The sequence below is a fragment of the Balaenoptera musculus genome, chromosome 4 (assembly GCF_009873245.2).
Source record: "Balaenoptera musculus isolate JJ_BM4_2016_0621 chromosome 4, mBalMus1.pri.v3, whole genome shotgun sequence".
Taxonomy (NCBI): Eukaryota; Metazoa; Chordata; class Mammalia; order Artiodactyla; family Balaenopteridae; genus Balaenoptera; species Balaenoptera musculus.
The window spans coordinates 60,148,126-60,176,060 of record NC_045788.1 but is presented as its reverse complement, the minus strand read 5'-3'; the positions used below and the strand labels follow the sequence as shown (position 1 = coordinate 60,176,060).

The following is a 27,935-nucleotide window of genomic DNA, read 5'->3' as shown; positions in this document are numbered from 1 at the left end:
AATAAAGGAGAACAAACAGGAATAGGAAATATCAGACAGGCAAAGGGAACAACTGCCCTTGAATACTACAGAACACTCTCCTTACTTCTAAAGAACTTGAATGAGTACAGTGACTCATCATTATCTTTTGTGAAGAGTGAGAGTTATTTTTACTTCTGAGATAGTTGGGTGGGGATTGTGGTGGCAGTCACAAAGAGCCTCTCCCTTCCTGCATCCCCCCAAAGTCAGAACTTTGGCCTTGGAGTTTCTCATTTAGTTTTCCTTCAAGGGTCACCACCTCAGTATATATACAAAATATTGGCTATGTTTTCTTCATTATTAGTATGAGCATTACAAAAGATGATAGATGAAGAGCAAAAACAAAAAAGTTCTGTGAATTTAAAACAGAAATCTCTATTTCTTTAATTTTAAAATTATGTTTATTATGCATTTTTAGCCTTTATTTAGAAAATACATGAAGGAGTAGGAAAAAGAGAAGGAAAGGGTAATTTTTAAAAAGTAAAAGAGAGGAAAAAGTAAAGAGAAGGCGGGGAAGATTTCCAGTCAGGATGGCTGAATGAGTTTCTACTCACTTCACTCCAAATATGGAGCAATGGTAGATAGAATGTGAAAACAGAAAACCGTAGAGAGAGGTACTGATGAAAACTCAAGATAAATGTCACTGTAGACCAGTGGGGGGCTGATTTCACAAGCCTGGACACTCCAGACCTAGAAATAAGCAGTGGTATTAGGAGTCCTGTGGGGAAATGATTCCATGAAATAAGCAGTCAGAGTAAGACTAACAGTTTTAACTGAGGGACTAGATTGGGAAGTCCCCTTCTTGATCACTACCAGGGGCTCCGGCTTTAGCAGGTGTCAGGTTCCAGGAAGGTGGGGAGTGGTTTAGTGAGAGGAGGGTAGCACAAAGGAAATCTATTTATCACTTGTTTATCACTATTAGAGAAGAGCTCTAAAATGTAATTGTACAACAATTCTGGACTAGGAGCTTGGGAGGCAGGTGGAGGCAAACCTCAGAACTGCTAGATGAGGATGGGTAAATACAAGGGCAGAGAGAGAGACAGACAGAAAGAGAGAGAGAGTGAAAGAACCATAAAAATATCAAGAGCCGTTTGTTAAACTTTTGTTATATAGAAGGCACATAGAATGATTTATAAACATAGAATATATGACTCATGCATCATCTCAAGAACTCTATGAGGTAATCAGTATTTTAATTTTTCTTATTGTTGTTATTGTTATTTTTATTATCCCATTGTACAAATGAGGAAACCAAGCCACGGAGAGGCTAAATAAATTGCCAGGATCACTTGGCCAATGAGTGGCTGACCTTAAATATGAACCCAGGAAGTCTAAGCCCAGAGCACATATGCTAATCACTTCACTATTCTTTCCTGAATGCAAAATTCACTTAAAATCTTCCTACTCAAATGAACCTACATACTATATTCCAAACACAAATAAATCAAATTCTATGAAAGGCAGGAAAATAACTAATTGAAACATGAATTCAATACAGATGGAATTAGTGTGACAAAGATTTTAAAATAAATATGGGGCTTCCCTGGTGGCGCAGTGGTTGAGAATCTGCCTGCCAATGCAGGGGACACGGGTTCGAGCCCTGGTCTGGGAGGATCCCACATGCCGAGGAGCAACTAGGCCCGTGAGCCACAACTACTGAGCCTGCGCGTCTGGAGCCTGTGCTCCGCAACAAGAGAGGCCGCGATAGTGAGAGGCCTGCGCCCTGCGATGAAGAGTGGCCCCCGCTTGCCACAACTAGAGAAAGCCCTCTCACAGAAACGAAGACCCAACACAGCCAAAAAAAAAAAAAAAAAAAAAAAATGTTTAGGATAGTTAAAGAGATAAGTGAAAAAATAACATATTTTTACAAACGCAAGAAATTTTAAAATGAATGGAACAGGTGGATAGGAAAAGAGGTTGATTAGAAATCTTGGAACTAAAAAACATAGTCATGAGGTCCCACTCTTTTTTTTTTTTTTTAATTGGAGTATAATTGCTTTACAATGTTGTGTTAGTTTCTGCTGTACAATGAAGTGAATCAGCTATATGTATACATATATCCCCTCCCTCTTGGACCTCCCTCCCACCCCCCACCCCCATCCCACCCATCTAGGTCATCAGAGAGTGCCGAGCTGAGCTTCCTGTGCTTTACAGCAGGAGTCATGACCCCACTCTTAATCCATAGTTGAGTAACTGTAGCTGGATTTACCCTCTCACTGTATACAGCTAGAGAACTGGAAAAAGTATATAAAATTATTGTTCTCAGATATTAGACAATAGGCAACATAGGAATACGATACCTGAGAGGAGGGAAACAGATGAAGTTTGCTTGATGATCACATTGGCTTTCTTCCTAGGGGCACTTTATTTACATTCTATGGCACAGAAATGGGGAATTTAAAAAGAGCACAGCAGTCTCACTGAATTGAGGAGACAGAGATCAAAGTTTCAGGAGTTTGAAGCAGCTGGAATTCACAGAGCAGAGTATAGAGAGGCAAGAAGTGTGCAGAGAAAGAGCTCCAGAGATCTGTGTATGAGCCCCTTTGAGCCTGGTTGAATGACAAGCTACATATTCGTAGCATGAGAATCTATGAAGATGGACAAAGAAAAATTACTAGGGAAATATCAACTATAAGGAAGCTATAATAGGGGCTAGGAAACATTTGAGTGGAGGCAGGCAGAGCAGAGAGATTTCCTTGAACAGCCAGGGAATTTAATAGTGATTTCAAAAGGGTTGCACCTTAATACTAGGGCTAAGTAGCTTTACAACAATGGCTACTCTAGACCCACCCTAGAAAGCCTAAAAACAAGCCTTAAAAGGACCAGGCTTGTCTGCAAGTTACATAACTGCCTGACAAAACAAGACTCAATACTCTTTAAAGGAAGAGAAAAAAATCCAGACACTCAACATGACAAATAAAAAAATTTGTCTAGTCATCAAACATGACTACACATGCAAAGAAACAGGAAATGTGGCCCATAACCAGAAAAAGAATCAGTTAATAGAATAGATCCAGAAAAGACAGAGATGAGGACATTAGCTGACAAGGATGTTTAAAAAGCTATTATAAATACATTCAAAAACTTAAATTAAAACATGAAAATGTGAAAATAATAAAAGAAATCGACAATGGGGAAAAGACAGTCTCTTTAATAAGTGGTGCTGGGAAAACTGGACAGCTACATGTGAAAGAATGAAATTAGAATGTTCTCTAACACCATATACAAAAATAAACTCAAAATGGATTAAAGGGGCTTCCCTGGTGGCGCAGTGGTTGAGAATCTGCCTGCCAATGCAGGGGACACGGGTTCGAGCCCTGGTCTGGGAGGATCCCACGTGCCGCGGAGCGGCTGGGCCCGTGAGCCACAATTACTGAGCCTGCGCGTCTGGAGCCTGTGCTCCACAACAGGAGAGGCCACGATAGTGAGAGGCCCGCGCACTGCGATGAAGAGTGGCCCCCGCTTGCCACAACAAGAGAAAGCCCTCGCACAGAAACGAAGACCCAATGCAGCCATTAAAAAAAAAAAAAAAAAAAAAAGATGAAAATGCTCCCTCAGTATTTAAAAAAAAAGAAAAAAAAAAATGGATTAAAGACCTAAATGTAAGACCAGATACTATAAAACTCCTAGAGGAAAACACAGGCAGAACAAACACTCTTTGACATAAATCGCGGCAATATTTTTTTGGATATGTCTCCTAGAGTAATGGAGATAAAAACAAAAGTAAACAAATGGGACCGAATTAAACTTAAAAGCTTTTGCACAGCAAAGGAAACTATCAAGAGAACAAAAAGACAACCTATGGACTGGGAGAAAATATTTGCAAATGATGTGATAGACAAGGGATTTATTTCTAGAATATACAAACAGCTCATACAGCTTAATATCAAAAAAACCCAACAACCCAATAAAAAAAATGGGCCGAAGACCTAAACAGACATTTCTCCAAAGAAGACTTACAGATGGCCAACAGACACATGAAAAGATGCTCAACATCACTAATTATTAGAGCAATGCAAATCAAAACTACAGTGAGGTATCACCTCACACCAGTCAGAATGGCCATGATTATAAAAAGTCTACAAATTACAAATGCTGGAGAGGGTGTGGAGAAAAAGGAACCCTCCTACACTGTTCGAGGGAATGTAAATTGGTTACAGCCACTATGGAAAACAGTATGGAGGTTCCTTAAAAAAATTAAAAATAGAGTTACCATATGATCCTACAATTCCACTCCTGGGCATACATCTGCAGAAAACTCTAACTCAGAAAGATGTATTCACTCCAAAGTTCATAGCAGCACTATTTACAATAGCCAAGACATAGAGGCAACCTAAGTGTCCATCCACAGATGAATGGATAAAGATGTGGTATACATACACAATGGAATATTACTCAGCCATAAAAAAATGAAATAATGCCATTTGTCGCAACATGGATGGACCCAGAGATTATCATATTAAGTGAAGTAAATCAGACAGAGAAAAACAAATATCATATGATATCACTTACACGTGGAATCTAAAAAAATGAGACAAATGAACTTTTTTGGCCTCACTGTATGACATGTGGGATCTTAGTTCCCCAACCAGGGATTGAACCCACCCCCTGCAGTGGAAGCATAGAGTCTTACCCACTGGACCGCCAGGGAAGTCCTGATACAAATGAACTTATTTACAAACAGAAATAGACTCACAGACATAGAGAACATACTTACTGTTACTAAAGGGGAAAGGTGGGGGAGAGATAAATTAGGAGTTTGGGATTAACATATACACACTACTATATATAAAATAGATAAACAACAAGGACTTATATATGTCTGAATTACTTTGCTGTACACCTGAAACTAACACAACATTGCAAATTAACTATACGTCAATAAAAATATTGGTTTAAAAAAAGAATAAATTCATCAACTATAAAATTGAAAAAAAAGAATATATTGTACAACACGGGGACTATAGCCAATATTTTTTAATAACTATAAATGAAGTGTACACTTTGTTATACAGCAGAAACTAACATAACAATGTAAACCAATTATACTCCAGTAAAGATGTTAAAAAAAAAAACTATAAATGAAGTGTAACCTTTAAAAAATTGTGAATCACTATATTGCAAACCTGTAACATATAATATTTTATACCAACTATACTTCAATTAAAAAAATAATAATCCTCTTAAAGGAAAACATAGGAAGAACACTCTGACATAAATCACAGCAAGATCCTTTTTGACCTACCTCCTAGAGAAATGGAAATAAAAACAAAAATAAACAAATGGGAGCTAATGAAACTTAATAGCTTTTGCACAGCAAAGGAAACCATAAACAAGACGAAAAGACAACCCTCAGAATGGGAGAAAATATTTGCAAGCGAAGCGATTGACAAAGGATTAATCTCCAAAATATACAAGCAGCTCATTATCAAAAAAACAAAAAACCCAATCCAAAAATGGGCAGAAGACCTAAATAGACATTTCTCCAAAGAAGATATACAGATTGCCAACAAACACATGAAAGGATGCTCAACATCACTAACCATTAGAGAAATGCAAATCAAAACTACAGTGAGGTATCACCTCACACCAGTCAGAATAGCCATCATCAAAAAATCTACAAACAGTAAATGCTGGAGAGGGTGTGGAGAAAAGGGAACCCTCTTGCACTGTTGGTGGGAATGTAAATTGATACAGCCACTATGAAGAACAATATGGAGGTTCCTTAAAGAACTAAAAATAGAACTACCATATGACCCAGCAATCCCACTACTGGGCATATACCCTGAGAAAACCATAATTCAAAAAGTGTCATGTACCACAATGTTCATTGCAGCTCTATTTACAATAGCTAGGATATGGAAGCAACCTAAGTGTCCATCGACAGATGAATAGATAAAGAAGATGTGGTACATATATACAATGGAATATTACTCAGCCATAAAAAGAAACGAAATTGAGTTATTTGTAGTGAGGTGGATGGACCTAGAGACTGTCATACAGAGTGAAGTAAGTCAGAAAGAGAAAAACAAATATCGTATGCTAACACATATATATGGAATCTAAAAAAAAAAAAAAAGTGTTCTGATGAACCTAGGGGCAGGGTAAGAATAAAGACGCAGATGTAGAGAATGGACTTGAGGACACGGGGAGGGGGAAGGGTAAGCTGGGACGAAGTGAGAGAGTGGCATGGACTTATATATACTACCAAGTGTAAAATAGATAGCTAGTGGGAAGCAGCCGCATAGCACAGGGAGATCAGCTCGGTGCTTTGTGACCACCTAGAGGGGTGGGATAGGGAAGGTGGGAGGGAGACGCAAGAGGGAGGGGATATGGGGATATATGTATACATATAGCTGATTCACTTTGTTATACAGCAGAAACTAACACAACATTGTAAAGCAATTATACTCCAGTAAAGATGTTAAAATATATATATATATATATATATATATATATATATATAAAGGACACATTATTTTGTAAGTACTCATCTTTATGAGATTCATTTTTTCTATTTTGATTATCCTATGTAATCTACTGGATGGCAAATTCTAAAAATGTTTTATGAGTACTTTAAAAAAAGACTAATCTAGAAAAACTGATAAAAAAAGTCAAAAGGTAGAGGTACAAATTAAAACAATACTAAGGTCAAAAGAGACATAATTACAGAGATTTAAAGAAATCTTGTGACTAATACAAATAGCTTTAAATCAATAACTTTGAAATTTTAAATGAAGTGAATGATTTTTTAGAAAAACGTAAATTACCAGAATTGACTCAAGTATAAATGGAAAATTAAGTAATTCAGTAACTCTTAAAGGCATTAAATTGGTAATAAATTATCTCTAATCTCCAACCTTCCCATGTGCACTTAATCCCAAATTCACTAGGGTTTGATAAGCTTCCTAAAGCTTCATCAAACATTCAATGAGAAGATCTGATTAGCCATTATACTACTGTAGAAATTTCTGGGTTATGCTTGGTGAACAATGTACATAATAAAATAGGTCATTGGAGGTGAAAAAGTTAGGAGCTGCTACGCTATCAACACCAATTCCCAGGTCTCCTGAATTTCCTAGTGCATTCAAGCATTCTTCCCCATTTCTTTGATAAAATCTTCTCTAAAATCCTCTAAAACACATTCCATCATAAATGACTATTAATATGAACTGCTACCACTGAGTAGATGGGGATGATCCTTAACAAAATGTTAAGTATCACTTTAAAGGGGAATATCTTTGACTAGGGCCTCCTCTGGATCCCAGTAATCAGTGTTGATTTCCCCTTCAATGTGAGATAAGCTGGTTAACCAAAAATAAAATAAAATAAAATAAAATATAAAATAAAATAAAATCAGAGGTTAAAAATATTAACTATGTGTCCATTTATTAGGCACTTTTTTTCTAATCATTGAAAAAATGATTAGCACATTAATTTCCAGAATTAAGTGTTAGGTTTTGAAGTTCTTGGAGACATACAGCAAAACCCATTTTGGAATCAATATGCCAATCTCCACTTCTAAGTATTCATATCATTATATTTGGATAGTAAAAATTACTCTAGCAGCATGGCCAGAGTGTGTCTCCTGGTTGCTTCATCCAATACTTTGGGTACCTTATACAATGAAGTAGTATCATGATGGTTTGGTATCATGGTAAAAATGGGATTAAGAAAAATCACCATGAATGTAATGGAGTTCTTATGGATTATTAAAAAAGAAAGGAGATACCCTCCTTCCCACATTTTCCTTGGTGTAATATTGATAACCTCCTGATTTCCAGTTGTACGAAAACTGGGAAATGTGGAATTGGAAAGCATAAAATCTGTAATTTCTAGAGGTATACTTTTGGTTGTGTTTAGTCTGAACTGAAAGCAAAGAGTGTATATTGAATCACTCAAAAGAAACTGGAAATTGCATACTTCAAGCACACCTTTCAATGGTCTACTTCTGTCATTACAGTATTAACAAAAGGCTCTATGGATGCCGGCAGGCATATCTACCTAGTTTCTTGGGAAGAAAATCTAAAATGAAAAGACTCAACAAAAGACTATAAGATGGAAGGAGATTGTTGTGAAGGAGGTGTCCTGGATTTCCTTTTTTTTTTTTACCTGTTGCCAAGGAGCCCAGAACCTAGCTGACACAAAATCTTTCCGGGATATTTTGCTGCTAATAACCCTAATTACAAATCAGGTAAGACATGCAAATCTATCTTTTTGACATTATGTACATTCAGGGAGCATGTAAGTTCAAATTGAAAATGAAATGCTGTGACTGGATAAAACAAATAAAGCATATATTTTTTGGTGATGGATATGCATGATGAAGGTAAAAATAAAATGAACAGGTCACCTAAAGTGGAATACATGAAAGAATACTTTAGAGTTCATAAGAAGTTTTCCTTGCAAAAAGATCAAACAATAGTTGAAAGTATAAAAGCTGCATTGTGGTAAAACTTCTATTCTAAAATTCTTTAGCTATTCCATTTAAAAACACACATTAGCTGTTAGGTTAGCATCAAATATGGAAATGTCAAAATGACCATGGTCTCAGTAAGGATGAAAGGAAAAACAGGGACTTGTTGTAAAAACACATCGTTAGCTATATTTGCACCTCTGGTTCATTGACCTTGAGAATATAGGTCTTTTTTCATTACCTTCACAGACAGTTCCACCCTCTGGGAAAATGAATCCCTAATGTTTGGCTAGGTGTGCCTGGGAGTTTTTCTTTGAAGACATTATGTTCCATTGTAATGAGGTTTTAATTGGATCTATCTCACTCATTCTCAGATCATCCTGAACATCTTTTAAAAAGTAGATTTCCTTTTAAACAACAGTATCATAAAACAACCACAACAAAAACAAACATATAAAGCAGGACTCATTTTTAAGATTTTAGTAACTATGGTTTAATTTTTCAGAAATCATCTAATTGCTTTTTCTTTACTTCAAGGAGACAGGTAGGAAAATCAACCAACTTACACTGATTTGAATAAACCGAGAATTTGTTTCTCTCTGTTGCTTTACATAGATCTAAAAGGACATGAAGTGACATATCTTGGAGAAATTATGTTGGATTATATGACATGTTCAAAAGACTTCTGGTTTATTACTGACAATATATTCAGGTTTGAAATTTTCTTCTCTTTGGGCCCCACTCTCACCTCTGACCTGTGTTGGGCATCTGGGGTGGGAAATTAACCTATGCTTCTCCTCTGAATACATCTTTATATTTGTGTTAATCAAAATATTAATTTATTTGGTATAAGCTTCTTGATGGGAAGTTCTGCATTTATTTTCTAAAATTGTGTATTTTCAGTGACTTTAAAAAATGAGCTACAGATACTGATATCTTGATATACTGCAATGGCAAATGCATCTCTCATTCCCTCTTGTACTTCCTTACTCCTTCTATGTTTTTTTAAAAATAAATTTATTTACTTTTGGCTGCATTGGGTCTTCGTTGCTGTGTGCAGGCTTGCTCTAGTTGCGGCGCGTGGGCTTCTCATTGTGGTGGCTTCTCTTGTTGCGGAGCATGGGCTCTAGGTGTGTGGGCTTCAGTAGATGTGGCACGAGGGCTCAGCAGTTGTGGCTCCTGGGCTCTAGAGTCCAGGCTCAGTAGTTGTGGCGCATGGGTTTAGTTGCTCCGCGGCATGTGGGATCTTCCTGGACCAGGGCTCGAACCCGTGTCCCCTGCATTGGCAGGCAGATTCTAAACCACTGTGCCACCAGGGAAGCCCCACCCCTTCTATGTTGATTTTGTTTTTCAACAACAAATGAAACAAGGTAATAAATTAACACCATCAATTTAATTTCTTCCCTGTCCCCTCTCCACTTGTCTAGCATTTTTATTCATCAGAAGCGATAAGAAACAAGACTTTAAAAAGGCATTTTAAAGTAGCAGTAATTTATTCACAACTCAGACTCTGGGTTCTTTTATTTTAAAATGTAAAACTCACCATCTGAAACACGCACTGTATGTCAGACATGTCACTTCCCTAAGTTGTGTTCTAAGAAAACCTACGCTTGTTTTAATTGGCCCTCCCTTCTTTGACTGATTTGAAGGTTGCTATACATACCAATGATGAAGTGACATGACAAGAGCTTTCTAGGAATGTTGTTGCTGTACGTGTATGGAACAGATTATTCTAGGGCAATTTTAAAGGATATTGAGTGAAAATAAGAAAAAGAAATGAAATAATTTAGGAATAAAAACAACCATTTATTGAGTACTTACTTTGTACAAGATGCTTTATATACATTTTTCCATTTAACCCTAACAATGACCTTATAAAATATGTATTATTACCTTATTTCATAGCTCAAGAATCAGAGGCACAGAGAGGTTGAATGACATATAAGACAGAAGAGCTGGGGTTTGACCCAGGTATATCTGACTCTGGAGCTCACAGTATAGAAATGCAACAGATTTCTGTGTATTAATTTTGTATCCTGCAACTTTACCAAATTTATTGATGATATCTAGTAGTTTTCCAGTAGCATCTTTAGGATTCTCTACATATAGTATCATGTCATTTGCAAACAGTGACAGTTTTACTTCTACTTTTCCAATTCGGATTCTTTCTATTTCCTTTTCTTCTCTGATTGCTGTGGCTAGGACTTCCAAAACTATGTTGAATGAAAGTGGTGAGAGTGGACATCCTTGTCTTGTTCCTGATCTTAGAGGAAATGCTTTCAGCTTTTCACCATTGAGTATGATGTTAGCTGTAGGTTTGTCATCTATGGCCTTTATTATGTTGAGGTATGTTCCCTCTATGCCCACTTTCTGGAGAGTTTTTTTTTTTTTATCATAAATGGGTGTTGAATTTTGTCAAATGCTTTTTCTTCATCTATTGAGATGATCATATGGTTTTTATACTTCAGTTTGCTGATGTGGTATATCACAATGATTGATTTGTGGATATTGAAAAATCCTTTCCTCCCTGGGATAAATCCCACTGGATCATGGTGTATGATCCATTTAATGTATTCTTGGATTAGGATTGCTAGTATTTTACTAAGGTTTTTGCATCTATGGTCAGTGGTGATAATGGCCTACAATTTTTTTGTGTGTGTGTGATATCTTTGTCTGGTTTTGGTATCAGGGTGATGATGGCCTCATAGAATGAGTTTGGGAGTATTCCTTCCTCTGAAATTTTTTGGAATAGTTTGAGAAGGGCAGGTGTTAACTCTTCTCTAAATGTTTGATAGAAGTTACCTGTGAAGCCATCTGGTCCTGCACTTTTGTTTGTTGGGAGTTTTTAAATCACAGTTTCAATTTCAGTACTTGTGATTGGTCTGTTCATATTTTCTTTTTCTTCCTGGTTCAGTCTTGGGATATTGTACCTTTCTAAGAATTTGTCCATTTCTTCCATTTCTTGTTCATTTTATTGGCATATAGTTGCTTGTAGTAGTCTCTTAGGATGCTTTGTATTTCTGTGGTATCTGTTGTAACTTCTCCTTTTCATTTCTAATTTTATTGGTTTGAACCCTCTCCCTTTTTTTCTTGATGAGTCTTGCTAACAGTTTATCAATTTTGTTTATCTTTTCAAAGAACCAGCTTTTAGTTTCATTGATCTTTTCTATTGTTTTCTTGGTCTCTATGCCATTTATTTCTGCTCTGATCTTTATGATTTCTTTCCTTCTGCTAACTATGGGTTCTGTTTGTTCTTCTTTGTCTAGTTGCTTTAGGTGTAAGGTTAGGTTGTTTGTGATTTTTCTTGTTTCCTGAGTTAAGATTGTATTGCTATGACCTTCCCACTTAGAACTGCTTTTGCTGCATCCCATAGGTTTTGGATCATGGGGCTTTCATTTTCATTTGTCTCTAGGTATTTTTTTGTTTCCTCTTTGATTTCTTCAGTGATCCACTGGTTGCATATTTTTTAGGCTCCATGTGTTTGTGTTTTTTAGTTTTTTTTCTCGTAGTTGATTTCTAAACTTATAGTGTTGTGGTCAGAAAATATGCTTGATATGATTTCAATTTTCTTAAATTTACTGAGGCTCGATTTGTGGCCCAGCATGTGCTCAATCCTGGAGAATGTTCTATGTGCACTTGAGAAGAATGTGTATCCTGCTGCTTTTGTATGGAATGCTCTATAAATATCAGTTAAGTCCATCTAGTCTAATGTGTCATTTAAGGCCTGTGTTTCCTTATGAATAGACAGGATGACCTGTCTATTGGTGAAAGTAAGGTGTTAAAGTCCCCCACTATTATTGTGCTACTATCGATTTCTCCCTTTATGGCTGTTGGTATTTGCCTTATATATTGAGGTGCTCCTATGTTGGGTGCAAATATATTTACAATTATTATATCTTCTTCTTGGACTATTCCCTTGATCATTACATAGTGTCCTTCTTTGTCTCTTGTAACAGTCTTTATTTTAACGTCCATTTTGTCTGATATGAGTATTGCTACTTCAGCTTTCTTTTGATTTCCATTTTCATGGAGTACCTTTTTCCATCCCTTCACTTTCAGTCTGTATGTGTCCCTAGATCTGAAGTGGCTCTCTTGTAGAGAGTATGTATACAGGTCTTGTTTTCATATCCATTCAGCCAGTCTAAGTCTTTTGGTTGGAGCATTTAATTCATTTACGTTTAAGGTAATTATTGATATGTATGTTCTTCTTGTCATTTTGTTAATTGTTTGGGGTTTGTTTTTGTTCCCTTCCTCTTTTGTTCTCTTTTCTTGTGATCTGATGACTAACTTTAGTGTTATGTTTGGATTCTTTTTTCTTTTTGTGTGTGTATGTATTGTAGATTTTCAGTTTGTGGTTACCATGAGGTTTTGATATAGCCATCTGTATATAAACAAGATTGTTTTAAGTTGCTGGCCTTTTAATTTCATATGCATTTCCAAGAGCCTGCATTTGTGCTCTCCTCACAATTGCTGGTTTTGATATCATATTTGTGTGTGGATGTTTTCCTACCTTTATTGTATGTTTGCCTTTACTGGTGAGCTTTTCCATTAGTAATTTTCCTGTTTCTAGTTGTGGCTTTCTTTCTTTTTCTTTTTTCTGCTTAGAGAAGTTCCTTTAGCATTTGTTGCAAAGCTGGTCTGGTGGTGAATTCTCTTAGCTTTTGCTTGTCTGTAAAGCTTTTGCTTTCTCCATCAAAGCTGAATGAGAGCCTTGCTGGGTAGAATATTCTTGGTTGTAGGTTATTCCTTTTCATCACTTTAAATATATCGTGCTATTCCCTTCTGGCCTGCAGAGTTTCTGTTGAGAAATCAGCTGATAACCGTATGGGAATTCCCTTTTATGTTATTTGTTGCTTTTCCCTTGCTGTTTTTCGTATTTTTTCTTTGTCTTTAGTCTTTGTTGATTTGACTACTATGTGTCTTGTGTTCCTCCTTGAGTTTATCCTATCTTGGACTCTGTGCTTCCTGGACTTGGGTGACTCTTTCCTTTACCATGTTAGGGAATTTTTCAGCTATTTTATCTTCAAATATTTTCTCAGGTGCTTTCTCTCTCTTCCCCTTCTGGGACCCCTATAATGTGAATGTTGGTGTGTTTAATGTCCCAGAGGTCTCTTAGGCTGTCTTCATTTCTTTTCATTCTTTTTCCTTTATTCTGTTCTGTGGCAGTGATTTCCACCATTCTGTCTTCCAGGTCACTTACCCGTTCTTCTGCCTCAGTTATTCGGCTATTGATTCCTTCTAGTGTATTTTTCATTTCAGTTATTATATTGTTCATCTCTGTTTGTTTGTTCTTTAGTTTTTCCATGACTTTGTTAAACATTTCTTGCATCTTCTTGATCCTCACCTCCATTCTTTTTCTGAGGTCTTGGATCATCTTCACTATCATTATTGTGAATTCTTTTTCCGGCAGGTTGCCTATGTCCATTTCACTTAGTTGTCCTTCTGGGGTTTTATCTTGTTTCTTCCTCTGGGACATATTCCTCTGTTGTCTCATTTTGTCTAACTTTCTGTGATTGCGGTTTCCATTCTGCAGGCTGCAGGACTGTAGTTCTTCTTGCTTCTGCTGTCTGCCCTCTGGTGGATGAAGCTGTGTAAGAGGCTTGTGCAGGCTTCCTGATGGGCTGAACTCCACTGGTGGGTGGAGGTGGGTCTCGTCCCTCTGGTGGGCAAGACCGTGCTCAGGAAAACTTTAAGAAGCCCGTCTGCTGATGGGTGGGCTGTGTTCCTGCCCTGCTGGTTGTTTGGCCTGAGGTGTCCCAAGACTGGAGCCTATAGGCTGTTGGGTGAAGCTAATGGCGGCCTCCAGGAGGGCTCATGCCAATGAGTACTCCTCAGAATTGCCACTGCCAGTGTCTTTGTCCCTTCAGTGAGCAACAGCCACCCCCCTGCCTCCACAGGAGACCCTCCAATACCAGCAGGTAGGTCTGGCCCAGTTTCTTATCAGGTCACCTTTTTTTCCCCTGGGTTCTGGTGTGCACGGGACCTTGTGTGCGCCCACCGAGAGTGGAGTCTCTATTTCCCCCAGTCCCATGGATTTCCTGCGATCAAACCCTGCTGGCTAACAAAGCCAGATTCTCTAGGGGCTCCTCCTCCTGTTGCTGGATCCCCAGGGTTGGAAGTGTGATGTTGGGCTCAGGACTTTCACTCCTGTGGGAAGGCCTCCATGGTACAACTGCTCTCCAGTCTGTGGGTCACCCACCCAGTGGGTATGAGATTTGATCTTATCACGATTGCACCCCTCCTACTGTCTCGTTGTGGCTTCTTCTTTGTCTTTGGCTGTAGGGTATCTTTTTTGGTAGATTCCAACATTTTTCTGTGGATGGTTGTTCAGCAGTTAGTTGTGATTTTGATGTTTCTGTAAGGAGGGGTGAACCCATGTCCTTCTACTCCACCATCTTGAGCTCGAGCAGTCCAGAGAGTTAAGTTTAGAAAGGTAGAGAAAGAATGAAAGGAGAGACAAGGATATGTGCTGAGATGGTCATGAGGAGTTTGCTGTTGTTCTCGAATTATATTTTGAATTTGTGTCTCTACCATCATTGTGACTTATTGAGCATATATTATGTGATATAATGTAATGGAGGAGATGTTTAGGAAGTAGACCTTAATTATTACATATTTATTTATTTCATTAAAAATTTTCATTAAGCTTTAATGTCTGAGACATTGTGCTAGGCAAAGTGAATGGCCATTCACTTATTGAATGTGAATTAAAGGAAGGTACATATTCAGGTCCCATTTGTCAGAGAAAACTCCATGGAGGGCATGAAAAAGACAAACCAAGTAATCACCATTTATATTATTCATGGTCCTCAGGGCATAGATATTGTGTAATAGGATGTATATACAGGTTTTTTTTCCTATTTGGGGAGCAAACCATCTCCTTTTTCCTTCCATAGACTTAATTTAAAAACTCTGTTCAGAATACTAAGAGAACCTGTAACTCAAGCACTACTTTTAATAGATATGTAAGTTAGCTTCTCACATGAAGTCTGATAAAAAAATTTATAGAAAGCGGGCAATAAACTTAATAAGGTGTTATATAATATGCAGAATAAATATTAGTACAGTACATGAACCTAAATGACAGCAACAAATTATAAAGCTTAGCATGCAATTAAAATCGCTAATGGAACACTGTATAGAGAGAATGTGTTCATTCTTAGATCAGTCAAAGAGCAGCTATTTGGTGTCAGAGCCACCACTTGAACTAATGACACCTTAAACTTATTTTTAAACACTCTGTCATGCAATAGCTACACTTTATGGGTGTCTTCAGTTCAGTCTTTTAGCATACATTGTACATGCTAATAAAATGTGTCCTCAAGGCAGGATGGTCCTGATGGCCAAGAGACAATGGTCAGATTTATGCCCAAGTGCATTTTTCTGATGTCAAACTTATGAACAGACAATAATAACAGTACATCTACTAGTGATCAGCAGGCTGACAGTATCTTAGATTTCAAACTTAGGAACTAAGAGCTGCCTGAAACTTGTCAGTTAATTGATCCTACTGCCATGAAAACTATTATGCTCTGAGTTCTTGTTTTTTACAAGGTTGTACTTTCTTGGCTCCATGCTCTTGTGCATGTGATTCTCTCTGCCAATGTCATTTACCTCATCTCCACATGTACAAATTTTACTCAGCTTTAAAGACCCAGAGTAAATGACATCTTCTCCATGAAACTCTCCTCCAGTCCTCCCAGTTTGAAGTAGTCTTTCCTTTCTCTGAACTTCCGTTGCATATGTTTGTACTTCATTAGCACTTTTCACTATCCACATTATAGTGTTATGTTACATATTTTTTGCATATTTTAAAATTATATATCTATAAAATATATACCATATTTATTTGTATATGTGTCTTATCCCTTATTTTGGATTAATATAGGGAAGAAGTGTCCTAGGATTAGGTATGGATGCAAAGGGATGCCAGCTTTGGTTTACAAGCTAGATATGGACATTTACTGAAAGTTTACCACTTAAGTGAGGGATATTTGTAAAATGATGGAATGACTTTGTAGTCTTTGATAGTTGGCAATAGAGTTGCCCTTTCTATGTGTAATTTAAAAAGTTGACATCTGTCAACTCTCTTGGCAAAAGAAACATTCGCATAAGTGAAAGGTTTCAAATCCGCGCAGACATTGAATGGGAAGAAAGGAATAATCTCCTGTATTCAAGAAGAAAAAGTTCACAGAGTTCATGGTAGGAATGAGGAGAGAAGATTTAGTGTTGATATTGAATCTGATCTACTCAACATTAGAAACAGGGAGCCTTTTGGTTTCTATGGCCATGGAGGTATGCCACTCAATCCCCTATCAAGAAAGAATCTGTTTAAGAGTGTAATTAGCAGAGAGCCTCCAGATATTGCAAATTTGGGATCCTCCACAGTCTTCAACTCCAAGTTCATGCTCTTCCAGGGCTGCTCACAGCCAGTAACAGCCCAGGAGGGGTTCTGTGCACCAAGTACTGTAGAGCCAGGTCATTTTGGCCCCATATGGGACTTCTCTAATCTTTGCTTTTGGCTTCCCCATTGGCCTGACTGGGACTTTCTTGAGCTACATTGCAGTCTGAGGCTCTTCCTACCCAATCCTCCTTCCTTTCCTCTCTCCATTCACAAGTGACAAAACAGCATTGTGATACAAAGTCTTTTCCTTCCTACTATTCACACCAATTTATTTCCCCCAATACATTTCTTGCTCTTCTAAGTCCATCTCTGTATCTGCTTCCAGGAGTACCTGAACTGACACAGCTTAACACTAACTATCATGTTGAGCAACCATCATGGCAAAATTGGACCTGAGTACCCACACTCATGAACTCATTCATCTATTCAATTTATCTTACAGATATTTTTGAGCATTTACTATGTGCCAAGCACTTTTGTTCTAGATAATAGTGATATAAGAATGAACAAGGCAAACAAGATTTATGTTTTGAATAGAATCTACATATATAAGGAAACCAATTAAATGATTATTGTTTCTCACTTATCTATTATCCCATAAGGTTGTGCAGCTCATGAGTATTTCCTAATGCTTAGCAACTTGGTGTCTCAGAAGGTTACTTTATGTCCTTCCTCTGCTTCCCTCCCTCCCCTTCCTTCCCCCCTTTCCCCTTCCTTCCTTCCTTCCTCCCTTCCTTCCCTCTTTCTCTTTCTCCTTTCTTAAAAATTTTTTTTCTTTCTTCCTGCTCTCCTTCCATCAGAATAATTAATAATATGTTTCTAATGAAAGAAAACCTGTAGATGGTAGTAGGTTTGGAGACTGTACCTTAATCTCAATGAAGGCAAAGCACATCTCAACTTGGACAGGATTAAGGAAGGCTGAAACATTATCAGCACAGCACAGTGGAAAAGAAAGAAAAAATTTGGGCTGTCGAAATATGTGGTTGATCGCAGGTCTGACTTGGTTTTGGAGAGGTTGGTGTCTTTCATATTCCAGGGAATTGTGCATGTAAAAAAAATACTCAATACCATTTGTATCTTTTTTATTGCCAAATTTGGATTGTCTCCTTCTTTCCCTAAATCGGGTATTGTCTTGCCACTTTGATATATTAATCTAGTTTTAGTATTACTGGAACCAAATTATAGATCAAATCAGTATTTAATTTTAATTAGTAAGGTCACCTAGAGGTTTTCTCTACTAGACATCAGGGATCAAGCTTGTTCAGTTAATTCTTTTCTTTGGGATTCTGGTCTAATTATTCATTATGTATCACACTGTCCGCCCCTTTTTAAAAATTTTTGTTGTTGTGTATGATCATGAGGACTGATCAACTGATACACTCTTTTCTAGTTGGTTATTATCTGTGGCCACTGGTGTTTTTCAGTCCTTGTTGTTGGTACTGTAATTACCTTTTCTGGATCTATTTGACTTATTCAACTTTCCTGTGTTCACTCATTTCTGCACACACAGAGAGAAACAAGTACATAGCTGTACATTAAAAATATACATATACTTACAGAAGTAAGAAAAAATATTTACTCATTTCAATATTTCACTACTTATTAACATAAATAAAAATACTATCTTCACATTACAATTACTTTTGTACACCATTTATTATTTATTCTTACTTTAAAACATGGAGCCCATGGAAAATTCACCACTGTTGCTAGAAATAAGCTATACTCTCTTGGAGTTTTTTTCTGGATGAATCTGTATTGCTTCTACAAGTAATAACAGATTGCCCTTACAAGTTCCCCACAGAGTTAACTTGCTACAGATTTATATCCTTTTGGTTAATGTCCAACATTCAAAGATTTTTTACTGAAAGAGCTCTTCTAAATAAGAATAATGTTACAAAATAATAGTTCTAAAAGTACACATTACAACTGAAGAGGAGAATAGATACATAGTTTTGAATATAGCCATTATCAAAAGTACTAGAAAATTTTTTACAAAAAGGTGTAGACACCCTGTTGAAAAGCATCTAGATGCAGAATTCTTTGCTCTGGGATATCCAGCTGAATTCCACTTTCATAATATTTGATTAAAAGCAAATAAGACCCAGATTCTCTTATATCTGGTATCTAGAACTATCATAATCTAATATTACCACAAAAGCAAGTTTTTTTTTTTTTTTTTTTTTTTTTAAATTTATTTATTTATTTATTTATTTTTGGCTGCGTTGGGTCTTTGTTGCTGCGCGCGGGTTTTCTCTGGTTGCGGCGAGCAGAGGCTACTCTTCGTTGCGGTGCGCGGGCTTCTCATTGCGGTGGCTTCTCTTGTTGTGGAGCATGGGCTCTAGGCGTGCGGGCTTCAGTAGTTGTGGCACACAGGCTCAGTAGTTGTGGCTCGCGGGCTCCAGAGCGCAGGCTCAGCAGTCGTGGCGCATGGGCTTAGTTGCTCCGCGGCATGTGGGATCTTCCCGGACCAGGGATCAAACCCGTGTCCCCTGCATTGGCAGGCGGATTCTCAACCTCTGTGCCACCAGGGAAGTCCCAAAAGCAAGTTTTTAATTGTCCTAATTTTATTCTAGTCTAAGAAAATACTTTTAACCATCAAGTACATTTTATTTATTAAAGGACTTTCATGCAGATTATATCTCAAGTTTTTGTCAGGTAGATAAAGTAAATAAAGATGAATTTACAAAAAAAAAATCACTTATCATTCCCCTACATATCACTAACCAAGTAGAAAATATAATAGAAAAAAAAAAAGCAAACTCACTATAGCAACAAAAAAATTAAAGCATCTAGGAACTAACATGATGAATGCACAAGACCTTTATAGAAAAAAGTAAATCTTTAATAATAAAGATATTATAATTGGATACTCATATAATAAAAAAAGGAATCTTGATACCTATCTCACACCCTACAGTCACACACACAATGGATTGTAAATGTAACTGCAAAAGGCAAGACAATAAAGCTTCTAAAATAATATAGGAGAGTTTCTTCATGAACTTGAGGTAGGTAAAGATTTCTTAAACAGGACATTAAAAAATATTATCCATGAAAGAAAAAAAAAGATAACCTGGACCAAATTAAAATTAAGAACCTTCCATACATCAAAAGCTACTATTAAGAGACTGAAAAACAAGCCACAAATCAGAAGATACTGTAATACATATATTTGATAATGACTCATATACAAAATATATAAAGTCCTATAGTTGAATGAGACAATTAATCAAAAAAAAAAAAAGGGCAAATACTTAAACAGGCACTTCATGATAGAAGAATGGTCATCAAACTGACAAAAAGGTGCTCAATTTCATTAACACCAGGAACATGCAAACTAAAACCATAATATGATATAACTGTACACCTATCAAAATGGCTAAAGTACAGAAGAGAAAAAAGCAAGTGTTGATAAAGATGTGGAACAACTAGAACTCTCATATGCTGCTAGTGGAATTATAAATCAGTACTACCATTTTGGAAAATTTTTAGTAGTCTCTAGTAAAGGTGACTACAGGCAAACTAAAGCTGAATATAGGCAAACCCCACAACTGAGCACTTTTAGTCATATACCCAACAGAAATGCATACATTTGTTCACCAAAAGATATTTACAAGAATATTCTTAGCAGCACTATTCCTAGTAGTCCAAAACTGGAAACAACCTAAATATCCATCATAAGGGTAAACTGTGGTATATTCATACAATGGAATACTACAGAGCAATGAGAGTAAACTAACTCAACTATATACAACAGAATGGATGAATCTCACAAAGACAAAGTTGAGTGAAGGAAGCCATACTCAAGTATATACTGCATGATTTCAATTTTATAAAGTTCAGAAATAAGCTAAATAGAAATCAAGATAGTGGTAATGTAGGAGAGAGGGGATAATGTAAGGAAGGATAATGACTGGGAGGGTAGGTAAGGGTGGCTTCTAGAGTTCTGGTGTTTTTTGATCTGGGTGCTGCTTATATAAGTGGGCTTACTTTGTGAAAATTAGTCAAAGTGTACACTTACAGTCTGTACACTTTACGTATATTATATCAATTAAAAGTTCAGATGAGAAAGAAAAGGGAAAACATACTGGATTCCAGATCGCAAAAGAAGCAGAACTATAAATCAAAAATTTTAACTTAAAAATCACTAAAAGGGACATAAATGAAGACCTAAAAAATTGCTGAAATTTGTTTATGGATGAAATAATTTAACATTAAGGTAACCATCCTCTCTAAATATGGAAATTCAATGTAATTCCATCAAAATTTTTGAGGAATTCAACTAATGTATTCTAAAACACATACTGAACAATAAAGGTGCATAAATAGCCAAGACAATTTTGAAAAACAAAAGCAGAGGGGAGTCATTATCAAATATTATGAAATACTGTGAACAGTAATAAAAATAATATGTTTCTGGAGCAGAAGCAGACAGATTAATGGGATACTACAGAAACAGACCCACTTACATATCAGAAGTTAAGAAAGAATGGACTGTTTAATAAATGCTGGGAAAACCAACTTGAGATAAGAATAATAATTAAGGTGGCTCCCTACCTTAAATCAAATAAAAAGCTAAACTCCATATAGTTGAAATACCTAAAAAGAAGCTATAAGGCAAATAGAAGAAACATGTAGAGAAATGTCTTTAGGAAATTCTGATAGAAATGGATGTCTAAAACGAGATTCAAAGTGCACAACCACAAGGTGAAAAACTGATGGACTAAGAGAATTTGTTCAACAAAGTATACAGCATAAACAAAGTTAATGGATGACCTCTTTCACAGGTCAACATCCACTTACCTGGAAAGATGAGAGAATCTGTACATCCTTCCACGTGAGTCCTTGTGATTCATTCAGGTTGTAGTCTAAGTTTCCTTTCAATCAATCCAAGAAGGATCAGAGTGACCAAACAAAGCAGGTTCCAAAGGCAGGAAGCAGAAACGATATGATGTTATGGAAGTACCTTTCTGAACAGTCCCTTCTGCTGCTGTAAGGCCTTGGGACAACCCTTCAATGTACGTGCTCGGCAACAAGTCTGCTGAGACAGGCTGACCCTGGAGCTTTTTGTAGCCTCTCTCGTACAGCACTGGTCAGGTCTCCGTAAGCTTGTCAAGGCGGGCACGTTCAGTCGCAGCAAAATGAGACCTTACCTCCATCACTTCCACACTGGCTTCCCGGTACTCGGTGAGGTCAGCTTTTCCCACAGGACTCACGAACTCATGACAGTAGACGATCTGGACATAACGTCTTAGCATCATCTGCCCACATATTTCTAGTGACCCCAAGCACACAAGCTTCGTAACATACTGCAATTACTCCGCCAGCCTTCCATGATTTGTACTGTACAACCGCACAAGTTTTAGTCCCCAAATGGGGATTTTGCCGCTGCTCCCCTTGAACAAAAACAAACAAAAAACAGTCCATGTCCACCAGAGCAATGGTCCTGTCCATCAGCCATTTTTCAAGGTGACAGACACCTGACAAAACCGCCGCCCGCGGACGCCGGGCTCCGTGTTCTGTGGAAGGAAGATGAAAGGATCTTAAATATCTGTTCCCTTTCCGGGAGTGGGCTAGTCAGTTTCGAGAGAGGTTTATTCCCCGTAACAACAGAGGAAAGGACCAAAGGCCAAGAAATCCCTCGCCCCGGCAGCGGCCCGCACGGCTGGGCGGACTCAGCCGAGGTCACGTGCTCAGCGGATCGCCCGCCTGACGGAGACGTGATGGTGCGCGCGCCACCAATGGTCGATGACGCGCCTGCGCACCGCCCCTTACGTCTCCCGGGACGCCTTCTAAATTAACTTTTCTGTTTCGGTGCCGTAATGAATTCTGCCTTCCACAGACTCAACTGTTCTAATTAACCGTAACTGTTATTATATTTTGGTTTGGATGTTTGAATCATCATGGCTTGGTGAGTAGCTGCTCTTTCAGCTGATCTGTTGTCGTTTCAGCACATCCTGTCATCCTAGAAAAAGTCTTGTTCTGCTATAACCATAGGAGGTACCATCACCATCCTAATTTTTTCTGTCCTAAGACATGAAGCCAGGAACCAAGGAGTCCTGGTTCCTTTGAGTGTGATTTGAAATCGTAATCTGCGCTTTATGAGTTCTCCTAATGGCAAGTTGTGTACACAGGTGCTGCTATTGCTGTAGGTGAAATGCTTTTAGCGGCAGAGCTGGGAAGTATATTTTTAAGAGTATGAGCTTTTACATCAGATTTCTTTCTAAATTTAAAAGTTTGAATAATGTAAGTTTTTATGCTGCACTGGCCGTATGAATCGAATTGCACGAATGGGTTTCCTAAGCCAAGGCTTGTTTCTGTTCAGAACCAATATTTTCTGAGACGGGCTACGGTGGAACCTATGGTTTTGATCCACCCAGCAGCCCTTCCCCTTTCTTTGTTACTAACGTTCCCGTTTTCCTTCTGGGGACTTCACTTCCCTCCTTCCATGCTGTTCTGGCGGGAGAGTCATGTGCACTGATTAGACACGTGTCTGAGATAAGACTAACCCTACCCTCCCAGGAGTTTGAGTCTTCAGTGAGGGGACATTGACACAAAGCATTGAAATGCGTCCTTCCAATGGCCATCCCTTGAAGAGATACTCTGTTAATGCCTCTTTCCTAATTTCTTGGAGCATCTTTGATCCTATTGCTCCCAACGCCTGATTGTTCACTTTTTCATTAGGGTCTATAATTTATTTTATTTTTGTTAATTATTATTGTTACTTTGCTTCAGTTAACCAGAGTCTGTTTCTGTCACCTGCAACCAGATAATCGAAACTGATGCACTTTTCTTTGTGGGTGGGTGTGTAGGTTGCCAGTAGCTTCCACTGTAACCATGGTAGGTGATTCTGACAATTATTTGCATGATGACATGATCCGTTTACTTAGAGAAGATTTCAGTCAGTTACAAAGGGTGTGGGAAAAACGTGGGTCCTTTTTATTCACAAAACAGGCTTTTTTGTTTTTGAGACACGTTTTGTTTTTCTATTTGTTTTATTTGTTTATAGGTACAATCATTTTCAGAGTTATTTTTATGTGAAAAAGATTACTCACAATCTGTCATTTTCAGAAAGCGAGCTCATAAGACATTCCTTGAGGGAAAGGCCTGCATAACTTTACCACCCTGCCCACAAGATTATCTGAGGTTGCATATCCTGTATATACAACACAATTACTCAGCCTCTGTCTTCATAAGGAAGAAGGTCAGAGGTACCTTTGGGTTGTTTTCTTTGATGTCCTGGTATAGAGATTTGTTCATAGACAATGACTTTAGGACATAAAATATTTGAACTTGTTTGAGTTGAACTATGTGATTCCTACCAGCAAGGGTGCTGTGTTTTCCCCATCTGTGAAGTGCTTTTCTCATTTCCTGTGTTTAGGAAATGATAATGACTGACCTTGAAATTTGCTGGGCTGAAGTGCTAGGTAAGCGATAAATAATAGCAGTGATTCCATGGGATCGCAGTCCAGGTTGGGTGTTGTCTGCATTCTTCAACACTTCGTTGTTGGTTCAGTTTTCAGTTTTCAAGTTACCAACTCAATCTTCAGATCATGTGTGGTAAGCCATTCCAAATCATAGGTACAATAGAAGCTACCATTTATTGAGTATACTGTGCTATGCACTGTATCAGGTGGTTATTAAAAAGTGTGTTCTGTTTTTACCAGTATCCTGGGTAAATACTGTCATTACCATTTACAGAGAAGGGAACTGGGATTCGAAGTTCTGTGATTTCATAAAGATTTCCCTATTCTACTTTTTGACAATTTATTCAAATTAAAGATAAGCTAGTCCTGCATATTTCACATAAGAGCGTTCATAAATAATGGGATAGGGACTTCCCTGGTGGTCCAGTGGCTAAGACTCCGTGCTCCCAATGCAGGGGTTCGATCCCTGGTCAGGGAACTAGATCCCAAATGCTGCAACTGAGAGTTCGCATGCCACAACTAAAGATCCCCCATGCCACAACTAAAAAGATCCTGCATGCTGCAGTGAAGATCCTGCACGTGGCAACGAAAATCCTGCGTGCCACAACTATGACCTGGTGCAACCAAATAAAAAATAATAATAATGGGATAAACACAAGACATGTGCCTATGTCGCCCTTGTTTCAATGATTTTCAGATCTCAAACTCTTTACCCCTATTCTTTGATCACATCCAGCATTCAACACCTTTTCCAAGTCGGAAATCTGAAAGTCACCCTCGATCTTTTCCTCTTTTTATTCCCTTTTGTTCATCAGTTATCAAGTCTTGTCAGAAATATATTTTGAATATGACTATTTTTCTTCCTTCCTACTGTTACTGCCATACTTTAGTTCACCATTATCTTGTCATCTCAATGATGGTATTACTGCAACAATATTGTAGCTGTATCTAAAAGGAGATGTCTCAGGTAATCTATGCTTATCCAGGCCTCTGGAAGACATGGACTTTTTGGAATGAGTTATGGTCCTAGAGGGGAATAGAGTTATGGTCCTAGGGTGATAATGTGTGGTCACAGACTTGGATGAGAGATCATCTATGGGGAAAGAATAAAGATTGAGTTGATTCATTTTAGTGGTAGGCTAAAATCATCATGGAACCTTTTGAACCAAGGGTGAGAGATTAAATCAATAAGCAGGAAATGGAGCTGTCTTTGGATTCTGGGCATAACAGATCAGTGTGCCACACTGTAAAGGTAAAGGTATTAAGAGAACAATAAGAGGTCAGCAATATATTAGGAGAAAAGAGCAAGATGAAGTTGGAGAGGTAAGATGGTAACTTTCCTAACATTTACCATGTTCTATGTAGGACCTGTTTGTTGAATTGTACAAAGGCTTTATTCTTATTTATATGGTATAAAGGTCTTCCCAGGTTGAGGGTAGATTCAAAGTGTCTGGACCAAATAGACCTTTAGGAACCAAGGGCTTGAGGCCTGAGTATCAGTTCTGTGAATTTAGTAATGCCCTTTGGCCATACCTTTTCCTCAGCTAGAGATTGGAAAGTGGCCAATATTATGCCCAAGCAGGTTGGGCCATGCCCGTTTTGGACTGCCCAAAGGCAGAATAAAAGATAAGTAAAAAGACCAGGTGATATTTTTAAAAAGATAAAATGAAAGAAGGCAGTTTCATATGAAAAAGACCTTATAAGCAGAGAGGTCAGTCACCCTAAGTGAAACAATGTTAGATGAATTCCGCAAGGCTGTGGCTGATGGTTTTTGCTAAATCACTATGGATTATATTCACCTAGAGTACCATTTCATTGTGTAGTAGATAGGGTCTTGGGGGACAAGAACAAACATTGGATTCCCTATCAAATAGCACACTGAGCCTGGGAGAGGAAAGTTGTGGATCTCTCATAGCCAGAATGAAACAGTATTTCATTGAAAACGTTCTCACTCTAAACTAACAGGGATCCTGATTTCTAAATTGGTTTCAATTAAATATATTTTCTTCCCTTCTGAGAAAACAACATACACCTATAATCTCTTCTAACTATTGGCAGATCTGTGATGTTATAGCACTCCACACCTTCCCAGTGGCTGCAATTACACACATCAAATTTCAGGATGGACGACAAGGTAAGATTCTAGAGGTAAAAGGCTACCACTTATGGTCCCCATTTTGCTCTCATATGTCACAGCCTTTTATTGTCAGGAGTTATTTAGAGAAACAGTCATCAGCTAACAAAACCATCTGTTAGTTAACAACAGCAAAATATAAGGCTATTTCAAAATAGCATGGGGCATTTCAAGTTAAGGGCAGATGAGTGCCAACTATTTTTTCCCTTCAGTCTTTCCTTGTTAAAAAAGAATGCATTTGTTATCAAAGCTAGTTTGGCTAATGTGCTTTCACCTCATACATATCTAGAAATCAAAGCTGCCTAGAAAGTTATTTGAGGGTATGTTCTCCCTTTGGAGCCCATCTTGCTCCAGTCATGCTAATAGGAATTTCATGTGTGTGTCAAGAGGACAATATAGCCTTTATGCAATTCAACCAAAACGTCCTACTCAGAACATGGTAAATGTTGGGAAAGCAAAAACGGTCTCACTGGACAGATTTAGTAAAATTCTTCACCTTTGTGCTTGTCTGCACTACTCCATTACTTTTTCCATCTGGAGGAGGAGGGGTGGTAGATGAAGAATCTCTGTACTCCTCCTTTTCCCTTGGCCAGATAGTTTCCCAAATCAGCTAAATATAACTCCATTTATTGTCATGCTAAAATGTTCTATTTAGCTGTGTTTAACTGGATATCATGATTCCCCAGGCTGACCTTTTGCTCCTGGGAAGTCGTTTTAAATTCAATCCCGGCAAAGGAAAATCCTTCCCATTCGCTGGCTGTGAAAGGTCACAAGTGAAATGTGTTTTGATGGTATCTGCCTATGGCTTAATTCTCAGTAAACTTGAGCACTAACTGGGCCTCAATTGTGCTTTGTCTTGGGAATCTGAGTTCTAAGAAGCCTGGGAGAGCTGAGTGGGAGACATGGGGCTGAGTTGCTGGCATCAGCCAAGGGTACACAAAGGTACCAGCTGAAAGGTAAGGTATATGGTGCTAAGTTAGGTCAATGCTGCCTTCTTTCTGAGCTGATGAGGGATTCAGACTAAAATATATAGTTTCTCTCCCTGTTTCATTTGATCTGTTTAAGAGGGGCATTTCCCACTTTCTGGGAGGCAAAGAGGGCTTAGGGTGAGATAGAGAAGGAACTAGAAGTGTGTGAACCAGTCAAGAGGAAATTGGAGTATCCTGAAAATTTAGCCATTTCAGGGTCCAGAGCATAAAGTCAGCGTTCCAAGTTTGACTTTCCCTTTTACAACATCTTTCTCGTTTATAATTTAGTAGCACTTCAGTCTCCAGTGAGTTCCTCACCATCATTATGCTGATTTTTAACTGAATTAAAGTACTTTTATTACATCTTATCAAAGAACCTCACCCCCATTTAAAAAAATCATATTTACCAAGCAATATTAGGAGCTCTGTCAGACTTTTTTTTTTTTTTTTTAATTTTATTTATTTGTTTATTTATTTATGGCTGTGTTGGGTCTTCGTTTCTGTGCGAGGGCTTTCTCTAGTTGCGGCAAGCGGGGGCCACTCCTCATCGCGGTGCACGGGCCTC

At 37.9% G+C, this 27,935-nt stretch overlaps 1 pseudogene; it reads right to left on the bottom strand.

The window, feature by feature from the left end:
• Positions 1–23,313, bottom strand: part of LOC118893981 — a 172,070-nt pseudogene extending 148,757 nt beyond the window's left edge.
• Positions 23,314–27,935: the final 4,622 nt, after the last annotated feature.